Source organism: Ornithorhynchus anatinus, chromosome 3 (genome assembly GCF_004115215.2).
Source record: "Ornithorhynchus anatinus isolate Pmale09 chromosome 3, mOrnAna1.pri.v4, whole genome shotgun sequence".
Lineage (NCBI taxonomy): Eukaryota > Metazoa > Chordata > Mammalia > Monotremata > Ornithorhynchidae > Ornithorhynchus > Ornithorhynchus anatinus.
The window spans coordinates 91,144,629-91,154,987 of NC_041730.1; the positions used below are offsets into that span (position 1 = coordinate 91,144,629).

The 10,359-nt window shown below is 44.2% G+C and overlaps 1 long non-coding RNA gene and 1 other non-coding gene across 2 annotated transcripts; both read left to right on the forward strand.

Annotated features, from left to right (window-relative positions):
* Positions 1–207: 207 nt before the first annotated feature.
* On the forward strand, positions 208–10,056 carry LOC114809968. Its single transcript, XR_003757732.2, has 3 exons — positions 208–306; positions 6,409–6,531; positions 9,840–10,056. It is a non-coding gene; the product is annotated as an uncharacterized LOC114809968 (long non-coding RNA).
* On the forward strand, positions 2,876–3,013 carry LOC114810446. The gene has a single exon (XR_003758145.1). It is a non-coding gene; the product is annotated as a small nucleolar RNA SNORA7 (small nucleolar RNA).
* Positions 10,057–10,359: the final 303 nt, after the last annotated feature.

Consider the following 10,359-nt stretch of genomic DNA (forward strand, 5'->3'; position numbering starts at 1 on the left):
ACGACCATCAGTTAATCAAAGTACTTGGAAGAGAAGGTAGATGTTATCCCTTTAAGTAGCTTACAGACTACAGGCAGCTTGTAATCACTGATTTCCACTCAGTAAATTTTAGCAAAGTCATCACCTTCTACTTAGAGAGCGTCTTAAGTTTGTTGAGTCTGATAAGTCTGCAGTAATCTTGTGGTCTGTTCCAACAGGCAAAGAATCCCTAATCCTTGGGATGTCATTAAGTAATGATCATTGTTTCACGGTGTATGCTGAAAGCCAATATCAATCTCCCTAAATTCTGGATGAAGTTAAACACAGGTAATTCAAATCTACCCAGAATTCATAATATAGTACTATAGAGAGTTGTGCCCTTTAAATGAACCATAACGAATAGCAATAAAAGCTGGAAACGAGCAGTAATGAAGCATAACTTCTGCCTACATAATTGCTTTCTTTGACTCCTTTTCCCACTGTTTAACAATGTCATATCTGATATCTTAAAATAGGACATCAAATGTAACGGAGTAAACGGTGAGAATTTGGGTTTGGGAATTTCATTATTTTGTCTTCATTTCCTTCACCTCTTTTTTAGCAGCTCACTATATTCTAATATACAAGAAAACAATTCAAGATTACATAGCTGGCTTTTGTTAAAGCGGTTGCCTCTAATCTGTCACACCAAAGGAGGCAGGAAACATATATCTATCAACTCTATTATAGTGTACTCTACCAAATGCTTAGCATAGTGCTTGGCATACAGTAAGCACTCAATAAATACTACTGATTGAAAAATAGGTAATGTGTCAATAGGCATTCATTTTCCTCTAAGATTTGTCTGATTATATGAGGCATAATGTCACAAGAGAAAAAAGACAAGTTTGGGAAGAACAAAAAGGGAGGAGAAAAGTATAATGTTGGCGTAAGTGGAAACTTTCCCTCCCTTTGATGGCCTGTTTGTTGATAGACGATATAAAGTGAGCCCCAAATCTCACTAAAAATACCCTTGAATACTATCCAAACTCATATAATGTGCACAAGGCAGCAGGAAGGGTATGAGCTGTTCCTTTTTCCTTTCAAAAACATGCTTTTCTTTTTCCTTTGTTCCCCTCTCTACAATATACTTGAAAAGCATTAGCAAATATTGGCCAGGAAGCTTTGGAGTTGGGAATAAGCAACCTGTGACATTTACTGGGCATTAATGCTTTCTCTGAACGGAGGAGATCACTTTGAGATATTTCTTAGAGTGGTGGACTTTTCTTTAAGAACTATAGAGTTGTGGTAGCCGGGATATTCCATGGGTTGACCCTGGGGTTCGCCTCTCATAGGCGAAGATAAAAACGAATGACGGTGACATCCTATCCAGGTGCCAGGTCAATCTGTGACAAACATTTCCTGCTCCACTGTTTATTCGTGAAGATAGATCCTTTCTCACTGATAGGTTGGTCTCTTACAGGGCCCATTCCTGTCTGTGAGCCTGCCTTCCCACTGAAATTCAAGTTCATTCAGTAGTATTTATTGAGTGCTTACTATGTGTCGAGCACTATACTAAACGCTTGGGAGAGTCCAATAACAGTAAACATACATTTCCTGCCCACAACTTACAGTTTAGAGGAGAGTGACTCCTCTCTTGATTGCTGCCCTTCAGCTTGGTGTGCCTGTCACGACCATCGGTTAATCAAAGGAATTTATTGAGCACTTAAATATGTGGGAAGCACTGTAATAAGTGCTTGGGAGAGTACAATATCTCAGAATTGTTAGACATAATCCCTGTCCACAGTGAGCTTACAGTCTAGAGGGGAAACAGACATTAATATTAAAAAATGGGTATTTACATAAAAGCTGTGGGGAGTCTCTGCATTCCACTGCTCTATCTCATTGTTTTGACTGCTTCAGCTGTTCTTTGAGTCGTTTATCCTGTCTTACTACTAACACTAGCAGCAGCAGTAATTGTAGTTGGGTGCTTACTTTATGAGGTACAATAGACTAGACACTTGGGAAGTAAAGAATATAATGGCCTGTTTCTTACTTATATTTTAAAAGGGGAGACCAAGTTCTCTGTAGGCAGAGCTGATGTCTACCAACTCTATTATATTCTACTCTTCTAAGCGCTTAGGTCAGTGTTCTGCACCCACGAAGCACTCAGTCAATACCACTGATCGATGCAGTGACAAACATAGAAACGTTAAGTAGAGAGGTCAAATAATAACAAGAGCAATAATAATAATTTTGGTATTTTCTAAGTGTTTACAATTGTTCTGAGTGCTGTTCTAAGCACTGGGGTTGGTACAAGTTAATCAGATCGGACACAGTCCCTGCCCCACGGGGAGTTCAGAATCTAGGAAGGAGAACAAATATTGGATCTCCATTGTACAGATGAGGAAAATGAGGCAATGAGAAGCTAAGTGAATAGCCGGAAGTCACACAACAGGTATATGATGGACCCGGGAATAAAAGCTGGCTCCTCTGAGGCACAGGCTCGGGCTCTTTCTATAGGCCTCACTGCAGCTCTTTAAATAAAATGGCTATATATATTCATGGATGCTAAGAAGGGTGTAAATAAATCCTTAAATGCTAGAGTTGGCCGAAGGGAAGATACAGCCCAGGATGCTGGAAATTTAATCAGAGAAAGCTTATTGGAGGAGGGGAGACTTGAAGAGGGATTTGAATGTGGAGAGAGACGTGGTCTGTCGGTTGTAGTGAGGGTGTTTCAGGTCGGGGTAACTGTATGGGTAAGGGGACACTGTGGGGAGTCAGAGTAAGGTACAGTTAGAAGGTTGGCTTGCGAGGAATGAAGACAGCAAGTTGGGAATTCGCAGAAGGAGAAAGTACAGCGCTAATCTTATTGTGGGCAGGAAATGTTTCTGTTGCTCTATTGTATTTTCCCAAGCCCCTCTCAGGTTCCCACCTGGAGAGTTTCCAGTACTCTATCAGTATCGGCTATTGGAGGGAGAGTCGAGCAGAGGCCTACCCATTCCATTCCTAACTTGGCCAGTGGCTAGCCAGTAGAAGGCAATCTGCTACAAGTCAAAACTCACCTGTGCTGGGCAGCAGCGGAAGGGGAGAGAGTCGAGGGTGGAGACTCAAGTTTACCGTGTGGAAGGAGGCAGTGGTAAACCTCTTCCGTATTTTTATCAAGAAAACTCCACGGATCCACTACCAGAATGATTGCAGATGGAGAGCGGGGCGTTCTGGTGGGAGAGATGTGTCCACGGTGTCGCTATGGGTCAGAAACGACTCGATGACGTGACAACTCTCCCAAGCACTTAATACAGTGCTCCGCACACAGCAAGCTCGCGATAAATAAGAATGACAATGGCTAAGGTGGGGCCCGGTGGTCAAGAGACTTGAAGCTGATAGTAAAGAGTTGTTTTATAATGTGGGGGGTTTGAGGAGGGGAGAAATGAGGGCTCAGTGCTGCAGAAAGATGAAGATGATAATCTATTTTAAGTGCTTACTACGTCTCAGGGACTTTTCTAAGTGCTGGGGTAGATTGAAGTTATTCAGGTCGGTCTCAGCCCCTGTCCCAAGTGGGGCTTACAGACTAAGTAGCTATTGCTCTATAATTTCCACTTTTCCAACCGGGAATTGATCTGTTGTGCTGCCGTTGTTTTATAGTTTTTGTTTTAAGGTATTTGTTAAGCGCTTACTATGTGACGAACGCTGTTCTAAGCGATTGGGTAAGTACAAGTTAATTAGAATTAAGTCCCTGCCCCACATGGGGCTCACAGTCTCTAAATAGGAGGGTGACAGAGAAGCAGTGTGGCTTAGTAGGAAGAGCCCGGGCTTGGGAGTCAGAGGACTGGGTTCTAATCCTGACCCCGCCACTGGTCTTCTGTGTGACCTTGGACAAGTCAGTTAACTTCTCTGGGCCTCAGTTATCTCATCAGGAAAAAGGGGGTGAAGACTGTGAGCTCCATGGGGGACAAGCTCATTATCTTGTATCTCCCCCAGTGCTTAGAATAGTGCTTGGCACATAGTAAGTGCTTAACAAATACCATAGTTATTAGTAGTAGTAGTAGTATTATGTAATGCCATTTTACAGTTGAGGAAACTGAGGCACCGAGGAGTTAAGTGACTTGCCCGAGCACGCAATCGGCAGAGTCGGGATTAGAATCCAGGTCCTTCGACCCCAAGGCTCGGGTTGTTTTCACTAGGCCATGTGGCTTCTCTCCTCTGACATTCAGCCTAGTGGAGCTGCTCTGATGTGAGCACTGCCTCGGTGTTGATGGAGCTGAAAGTTCCAAGACCTCCTATTTCAACGGGTGTTATTTCATTCGATCGTATTTATTAAACACTCTCACTGTGTATGGAATATTATACTAACCACCTAGGAAAGTATAATACAGTAGGGTTGGTAGACACATTCCCGGCCCACAGTGAGTTTTATTTCGCTCTGGGTCCTAGGTTCCAAGGCCCAGATCCAAGTCAAATTCTTCCTGGGTAACTTCCATTCATTCATTCATTCATTCATTCATTCATTCAATTGAATTTATTGAGGGCTTACTGTTTGCAGAGCACTGTACTAAGCACTTGGAAAGTACAATTCAGCAACAAATAGAGACAATCCCTGTCCAACAGTGGGCTCACAGTCTAGAAGGAGGGAGACAGACATCAAAACAAGTAAACAGGCATCAATAGCATCAATATTAATAAATAGACTTATAGATATATACACATCAGTAATAAAATAAACAGAATAATAAATATGTACAAATATACACAAGTGCTGTGGTGCGGGGAGGGGGATAGAGCAGAGGGAGCGAGTCAGGGTGATGGGGGGCAGAGGAACAGAGGAAAAGGGGGGCTTAGAGGAAAAGGGGGTTTAGTCTGGGAAGATCTCCTGGAGGAGGTGAGCTTTCAGTAGGGTTTTGAAGAGGGGAAGTGGGCTAGTTTGGCAGATGTGGGGAGAGCATTCGAGGCCAGAGGTGGGACACGGACCAGGCCTCGATGGTGGGGCAGGCGAGAACGAGGCACAGTGAGAAGGTTAGCGGCAGAGGAGCAGAGTGAACCGGCCTGGTTGGAGAAGGAGAGAAGGGAGGTGAGGTAGGAGGGGGTAAGGGCATGGAGAGCTCTGAAGCCAATCCAATCCCAGAAGTTAGAAGAGATGCTCGCTTGGAAAGTAGGAAACTCTGTATTGCTCGAATTTGAGCTGGCCTTGACTAGAAGAGAAAACTGTGACCGTCAACCCCCACTCCCACTCCCTACTAGAAAAAGCACTAGCAGCAATGAATATGTCTCTGACGTACCTTTATGAACAGAGTGCAGATCTGTGAACTTTAATATGATGATAATAATGGTATTTGTTAAGCGCTTACTATGTGCTAAGGACTGGGGTAGATACAAGATTACCAGGTTGTCCCACTTGGGGCTCACAGTCTTAATCCCCATTTTACAGATGAGGTAACTGAGGCACAGAGAAGTGAAGTGACTTACCCAAAGCCACGTAGCTGATAAGTGGCAGAGTCGGGATTAGAACCCACGATTTCTGACTCCCAAACCCGTGCTCTTTCCACTAAGCCATGCTGCGTCTCCAAGTGCCTCTGCCACTTTCAGCTCCATCAGCACCGAGGCAGTGCTCACATCAGAGCAGCTCCACTGGGCTGAATGTCAGAGGAGAGAAGCCACATGGCCTAGTGAAAACAACCCGAGCCTTGGGGTCGCAGGACCTGGATTCTAACCCCGACTCTGCCGATTGCTTGCTCTGTCAACTTGGGCAAGTCACTTAACTTCTCGGTGCCTCAGTTTCCTCAGCTGTAAAATGGGATTATGTAATAATTCATATTCATAGAAGAGAAGCGTCGTAGCAGTTAGTGTTAGTGCCTAGCCTTTTCTCTGGCTGAATTTTTACCGTCTTCAGCGAGTTTCATACACAACTTGGGAAGCAGCCTGGCCTAGTGGCTAGAGCATGGGCTTGGGAGTCAGAAAGGCTGGGATTCTAATCCCAGCTCCACCACTTGTCCGTTGTGTGACTTTGGGAGAGTCACTTCACTTCTCTGAGCCTCCGTTACTTCATCTGTAAAAATGGGGATTAAGACTTTGAATCTCATGTGGGATTGTATCTACCCCCATGCTTGGTACAGTGCTTGGCACATAGAAAACACAATATATGCCATTTACATAAATAAATAAACAAACATAAAAAAACACTTGCAGATATATGAAAGGGCCGAGTGGGAAAGATAATGGCCTCCAGAGAGTAAATCCAAAACAAACCCCAGGTGACCCCAGGAACCCTGGCCCTATCTGGTTCTGGATTCTTATTACAGTAATTAGGAAACAGCTCTGAACTCACAAAGTGATCTGGTGGTCCGGTTGGGTATCTTATTTGGCCAGAGCAAAGAGCTTTTCATTTTATGCTATCTGTTGGCACCAGCCCTGAACTGCACAAACGCTATACTTTTTAAACTGCTTTTATGCCAGTATACTTGAAGACATAAGAAGAGCCATACATGGAAGTTGACATAAGACTCTGTTTCCAATTCCCCTGGAAATCTTTCTTCAACCAGGATGCAAGTTTCATCTAAAGTCTTCCATCAATCAACGGTAAGTGCTTACTGTGTGCAGAGCACTGAGTACAGTGCAAAAGGAGTTGGTAGACACGTTCCCTGCCCACAGGCAGCTTACAGTCTAATAATAATGTTGGTATTTGTTAAGCGCTGACTATGTGCAGGGCACTGTTCTAAGCGCGGGGGGAGATACAGGGTAATCGGGTCGTCCCATGTGGGGCTCACAGTTAATCCCCATTTTCCAGATGAGGTAACGGAGGCACAGAGAAGTGAAGTGACTTGCCCCCAGTCACACAGCTGACAAGTGGCAGAGCCGGGAGTCGAACCCATGACCTCTGACTCCGAAGCCCAGGCTCGTTCCACTGAGCCAAGCTGCAGTCTAGAGGAACAGACAGACATTAATATAAAGTACTAATGTGCATGCAAATAAGTGCTGTGGAAATGAGGTTGAGGTGAATACCAAGTGCCCATCTATGGTGCTATACTCTGGTAACTTTGCACAGCAGAATATATAGCTGCTCATGGCAGCCTTGCCGGATAGCGCAGTTAGCTAAAGTTATTGACTAACGTGCGCAAGGGAAGACCTACACAGAGCCTCAGATTTTCCTGGACAACAGGGAGTATACTGCTGCCATTACATTCTTCTAAAGTCCTGGACCTTGCGACTTGGTTTATTATTTGATGAAACATGATTGGAGAGTTCACGGCTCTTTATGAAATAATAAACCAAATCGCAAGGTCCAGCTTGGCCTCTGCAAAACACGCGGAGTGTGATTACAGTGAAGAATTCAGCTTGGTACCACATAGAAAACGAATATGGTGATTTGAACCTCCAGTGGTATTTATTGAGCACTTACTGTATGCCTAGCACTGTGCTAAGCATTTAGGAGAACATGATGCAATAGAGTGGGTAGATCAATCCAACCTCTCGCCCTGTTTCATCAGGGCCAGCTACAAACCAAACCCAACATCAAACGACCACAAAATCTGTAATGACAGTGAACCATCACTCACGGTAGCATGGCTCCTCTGGCTGGAATATGAGGAGGAGACCCTAGGTTTCTTATCAGGGAACATGTCTTGCGACGCTGCTATATTGTCCTCTTCCTAGTGCTTAGGAAATGCTCTGCACATAGGAAGTGTTCAATAAATGTGATCAAGAGAGTGGCAACGGGATAAAAAGATTGAGTGGAGCGGAGTCTAAAACAATGGGACAGACCAGGAAATGGCCGGGAGACCCTACGCCAGGCAGGCTCCTCCCCTTGAGCACAGATTTTGGAAAGGCCAGGAGAAAAAGGGAGATTCAAAAACAGAGGCAGGCCATGAAGATGGTAAATTCATCAACTCAGAAAAGCCCCATCTGTGCACAGACCAAAGAATGGAAGGACAGCGAAACTGTAGGGCGTTTCACTTACGCCGATATGGATAAGAACACTGCAAATAGTGTCATCTTAAGGACAGAAAGTGGTGCACGTGTGTGTACGTATGAGGACCTAGTTGGTTTTCCCAGCTCAAATAGAACACTTCCCCAAAGCAGTTTCTCTCCTCCCGCCCGGCCCCTGCCCCGTCACAGGTGAACTCTGCAAAGCAGACAGGTGGGGTTGCTTCTAGCCTTTCTGGATAAGTTTGAAGTGATTTCTCAGATTTCCTCTGTGGGTCTTCGCCAGGGAGACTGTTTGATGTGGAAAGCCCCTCAACTGCCACTTTTACTCTGCCAGGGAGGTCACTTCCTCCTCTTGTGTTTGGCAAAACACTAGTCCATTCCCTGAGAATAAACTCAGGGTCTCAATCGGTCAATCGATCTATCAGTGATCTCTATGAAATCAATAATATATACAGACCAGTGCGGTCTACTGGAAAGAGCATAGGACTGACAGCCAGGATACCTGGATTCTAATCCCTGCTCTGCCATTTGCCTGGTGAGTGTGTGTGTGAGTGTGTCACCCTGGACAGATCACACTTTCCATGAGTATCCATGAATTAAGAAATGGTTAAAAGATTCCATCGTGATTAACATTTTTTGGACACAGACTCCTCTATTTCTACTACGTTAGCTACTAGCAGCATGCATTGCAGTTTTGCCACTCATGGTTATGTCCCTGTATTAAATACCGTGAAGCTGTAAAACCACAAAATACCGAGCAGTACAGGAGCTGTTACATTCAACAGCATTACATTTTGATTTATACCACATGCAGGAACAAAACTGTTTTCTTCCTACACCAAATCTCCTTTTTTTCATGATATTTGTTAAACAATTACCATGTGCCTACACTGTCCTAAACCCTGGGATAGATACAATCTAATCAGGTTGGACGTAGTACAAGTCCTACTTGAGCCTTCAAGCCTTAACCCCCGTTAGACTTAATCCCCCGATTGGACTGCAAGCCCGTCAAAGGGCAGGGACCGTCTCTATCTGTTACCCATTTGTACATTCCAAGCGCTTAGTACAGTGCTCTGCACATAGTAAGCGCTCACTAAATACTAATGAATGAATGACATTTACAGATGGGGTAACGAAGGCACAGAGAAGTGCAGTGATTTGCCTAAGATGACCCAGTAGGCAATTGGGTCCTTCTGACTCCCAAGTCCATGTTCTATCCACTAGCCCACACTGCTTTCCTTGAGCCGCCTTGTGCTTTATGTTATCCCAGAACAGGCTTGTGTTGGTGGAAGAACAATCCCTAACTTTCCCATCCTGCTATTTCCAAATCATGCTATAAACATTTTTCTATCTCTTCAACATCTACTATGTGTCAAATACTGCACTAAGCACTTCAGTAGATGCAAGAGGATCGAGTCAGCCAGTCACGGTTCCACATAGGTGCTCGCAACCTAAAGACAAAGGAAGAAGTTAAGTGACTTAGGGTCACACTGCAAGTAGAGGTATGAGTAGAATTCCGGATTTCTTAAGTCCTGGACCTATTTCCTGTCTACCAATAATAATATTGATGATGGTGATGATTGTGGCATTTATTAACTGTTTACTCTGGGCCAAGCCCCGAGCTAATCACAGCGGAACATGAAGGGTAATTAGATCGGACAGACTGCATTTAGGCTATGTAGTCTCCCTGTAGTGAAAATCTGTATTCTAGCACAACTGACTGCTAGGGGTGGCTGAATGTTCACCACTCCGTTATGGAAATGTTCAGGTTTCACTATAAGTGTGTCCGTGCCCTCCCGGGTTAAAATCACTTGAGTTCAGGGTTAATCTTACATTATTCAGGAAAACTATCTCTAATTTAATTACAACATGAATGAAATGCCCTCTACCATTTAAAGAGTACCTTTCATTGCCAAAAGATGTCCCTTCTGTTACTTTATCCCTTTTTTACCTAACTACAGAGCCAAAAAACCGGAGGACTACAGGAAACCTCAAGATGTTCCACTCTGGGCCAGACTGAGCGAATCTACCACAGACAGATGAGATTCTATCCTACATGGAAAGACATTATCGCGATTCCAAAAAAGCTTCCTTACTGCTCTCTTTTGGGAAATAATTCACTGAATGGAATTAATTTGGCATCCTTTCATGGGAAAGCGATAAGCTCCATTCATGACCTCAGTTGGCTATTGAATGACTAATGTGTGCATTTTTCTTTCCACGCGCTGAAACTCATGGTTTTCTTTGTCTAGGTGTCGGTTTTGCAGAACTTCCGGTAGATGTAATGCATTCCTTCCAAATTCCTTTGGGAAAATGATGCCAGGGGCTCACTTGGATTATTTGAAGAAGGGGTTCTGGCTTTAGGTCAGTTATTGCACACTGTAGAAGTGGGGAGTCTAGATAACATAACAGCAAATATTCTTTAGTGAGAGTGTGTGTCAAAGGAGAGTCAGGGAAGACCTCCTTTCCTCTTCTCCCACT